Source organism: Myotis davidii, unplaced genomic scaffold (assembly GCF_000327345.1).
Source record: "Myotis davidii unplaced genomic scaffold, ASM32734v1 scaffold2693, whole genome shotgun sequence".
Taxonomy (NCBI): Eukaryota; Metazoa; Chordata; class Mammalia; order Chiroptera; family Vespertilionidae; genus Myotis; species Myotis davidii.
This window is the reverse complement of record NW_006284863.1, coordinates 30,719-34,570: the sequence shown is the minus strand read 5'-3', so window position 1 is coordinate 34,570 and position 3,852 is coordinate 30,719.

The following is a 3,852-nucleotide window of genomic DNA, read 5'->3' as shown; positions in this document are numbered from 1 at the left end:
CCAGGGAGCGAACCCACAACCTAGGTAGGAGCCCTGACCTGGAATTGAACCCACAGTCTTTTGTACAGGATGATGCTCCAGCCAACTGAGCCACACTGGTCAGGTCAGATGAGACTCTGGCTTGATTTTTTTTTCTTTAGAAATATTTAAAAAAATTTTAAAATTAGAGAGTGAGAGGAAGGGAAAGGGAGAGATAGAAACATCTGTGAGAGAGAAACATTGATCGGCTGCCTCCTGACCACACTTTACTGGGGATTAAGCCCGAAACCCAGGCATGTGCCCTGACCAGGAATCAAATCAGTGACCTCTTGGTGCATAGGACAACACTCAATCCACTGAGCTACACAGGCCTGGCTTAATATTTCTTTAAAAAATATTTTTATTGACTTCACATGGAAGGGAGAGGAATAGATGGGAATATACACATTCATGCAGGTTATACACATTCAGTAATTATTAACAGTTGGGTTACATTTACATTGTATAGGGTTTGAGAAAAGCCTAAAGAACAAGTATTATTATTATTATTATTACTAACAGTAGTAGTAACATTAATTTGTAGGTCTATAGGCCTTGTTGGTATCTCAGGATGGCTGTCCATTTTTGATGTTTAGGCTTTTTATTCTTGAAAACTCTTTGATCTCCACTGTAGATAGAGGTAAGTGTCAGAGTCAGGGTCAGATGTCCATTCATGGTTAGGCACCTGATTAGGTAAGGTCTCTTCCAACACTGTTGTAGAGAGTCTTTAATTAATGTCTTTACCATTGGACAGAAATCTCCAGGTTGTAAGTTATGGTCTTAGAAGTCTTCAGAATTTTATACATTTTTATCTAATTTAAAGATATGATCTCTTTGGAAACCTGTAATTTAGAGTAAGTCAGAGTCTTTTTTATGGATTTTTCTAAAGATATATTTGTAAATGTATAAAATAAAGTGACTGTAAATGACAAAACAAAATGGTGTGGTAATAAATTTGATTTCAATGCAATTGATAAAAAACAACAACACTGTTTTTGTAAGAAACAATAGTCAAAGACAACAATTTTTTTGTAAATAAGTTACACATGGCTTATTAGAAGTGTGTATTGAGCATTGGAAATAGTTTATTCCCAATGTGTGGATCACAAATATCCAGATGTCCCCGTAGAGAACCATTGCTCATGGCTTGCCCTGTACCACCAACAGGACACTGGCTATCCCTGGGAGTTGCCTGTTTGAACTTGGCTTTAAATATTTGCAAGTTTTTCCCTAGGGCAGAGTGAAATATTTAGAATATCCATTTTTTGAAAAATATGTGTACATAAATAGGATATTATTACTATTAGTATTCATTTTGATTTGGGAAAGCTTTCTGTATTTCTTTCACCAGGTAGGAGACGTTTTATATCATCATTTCTTCACATAGGTTTTCAATATCTTGCTCTCTCTCTTCTCCTTCTGGCACCCCCATAATGTGAATGTTGGTATGCTTGAAGTTATCCCAGAGGCTCCTTACACTATCTTCATATTTTTGGATTGTTTTCTTTTTGTTCTTCTGATTGGGTATTTTTGCTTCCTCATATTCCAAATTGCTAATTTGATTCTCAGAATTTTCTACTCTACTGTTGAATCCCTTTATATAATTCTTTATTTCAGTTAATGTGTGCTTAATTTCTAACTGATCCTTTTTCATGTCTTTAAAATTCTAAGATCCTTGAAAGTCTCACTAAGTCCCTTGAAGCTCTCATTAAGTTCTTTGAGTATCTTTATAATCATTGTTTTGAAGTCTGTATCTAGTCATTTGTTTGTTTCCATTTCATTTAGTTTTTTCCTGGAGATTTCTTCTGTTCTTCCATTTGTGATGTTTCTTTGTCTCTGCATTTTAGCTGCTTCCCGGTGTTTGTTTCTATATATTAGGTAGAGCTGCTATGTCTCCTGGAATTGATAGAGTTGCCTGTGTATTTGGTGTCCTGTAGGGCCCAGTGACTCAGCCTCCCCAGTCAGCTGACTTGGGCACTCTAGATGGGCCCCTGTGTGGGCTGTGTGCACAGTCTTGTTGTAGTTGAGCCTTGATTGCTGTTGGCATCACTTGGAGGAGTTGACCTCCAGGCCAATTGGCTGAAGACCAGCTGTGACTACAGACAAAGAACTGCTATGCAAGAGATACCCTATGGGGCAGCACTTGCTTCAGTGGGGCTTTGGTGTTCACTGAGTCTGCCCCTTGATTATGTCACTCATGGGTGTGTAGCATTGTAATTTTGTATAGTCTGAAGCTGTCCCCCAGCTGGCTCTGGAGCCTGGTGCACTGGCTCTGGGGCCTGGTGCACTGGCTCTGGGGAGGGCAGTTGGGGGGAACCAGACCTGCAGAGGAGGGCAGTTGGGGGTGACAGGCCAGCAGGGGAGGGCAGTTGGGGCAATCGGGTCGGCCGGGGAGCAGTTAGGCGTCGATCAGGCCAGCAGGGGAGTGGTTAGGGAATGATCAAGCTGGCAAGCAGGCAGGTGAACAGTTGGGAGCCAGCAGTCACGGATTATGAGAGGGATCCAGATTGGAGAGGGTACAGGCTGGGCTGAGGGACACCCCCCAGTGGGCCTCTAGTCTATATGATAAAAGCCTAAGCAACCATTAAAGCAAAACAACCAGAACGACTGGTTGCTATGGCGGGAGCCTCTCCTGCCTCCACAGCAGCACTAAGGAGCAGCAAGCTGAGCAGTAAAGAGCAGCGAGCAGGCGGGTGGTATAGAGCGAGGGGTCCCAGACTGCGAGAGGGATGTCTGACTGCCGGCTTAGGCCCACTCCCAGACCTAAGCCAGCAGGTGGACATCCTCCGATGGGTCCTGGGCTGCAAGAGGGCACAGGCCAGGCTGAGAGACCCCTCCCCAAGTGCACAAATTTCATGCACTGGGCTTCTAATTTATAATATTATTCAAGGGCCATACAAAATTATCAACTTAAAAATTAGCCTGCTATATTTGGTCAAACATTTAATTAAGTCATCCCTAATGCCTTGGCAGGGCCAGATCAAGTGATTTCGTGGACCTTATTCAGCCTGCGAGCAGATGTTGCCCACCCCAGTGCTATGTGTTCAAAAGTTTGTTGAATAAATGTGGGAGTAGGTGGGAGGAATACTTGGGCATAATAATGATAGTTAATATGTATTGCTAAGTAGTACTATTTTAAGGGCTTTCTAGAAATAATTTAATCCTCACAGTAGCCTAATGAATTTATTTACTCATTTAAAGAGGAGGAAATTGAGACACAGAGCAAAAGTTCCCTAACCGAGGTCATCCAACTACTAAGAAGCTGAGTTGAGAACTGAACCGAGCTATTCTCAGTCTCCACCCTTATTCCTTAATCTGTTTGTTGTCAGGTTTGGAAGGAATAGTTTGTTAAGGACTATGAAAGCTATGCTAATAAGCTTTTAAAATAAATATTTTTTTTTATTGATTTCAGAGAGGAACGGAGAGGGAGAGAGAGATAGAAACATCAATGATGAGAGAGAATCATTGATCGGCTGCCTTCTGCACTCCCCCTACTGGGGATAGAGCCTGCAACCCGGGCACGTGCCCTGATGGGGCATCGAACCATGAACTCCTGGTTCATAGGTCGATGCTCAACCAGTGAGCCACACCAGTTGGGCTGTTAACACCTTGCTGACCAGTCACGAGTTAACTCTTGTTTCCACTAACATTACTTACAACATTAATGTAAGTAATTTTATTTTATTTATTTTATTTTTTAAAATATATTTTATTGATTTTTTACAGAGAGGAAGGGAGAGAGATAGAGAGTCAGAAACATCGATGAGAGAGAAACATCGATCAGCTGCCTCCTGCACATCTCCCACTGGGGATGTGCCCGCAACCCAGGTACAT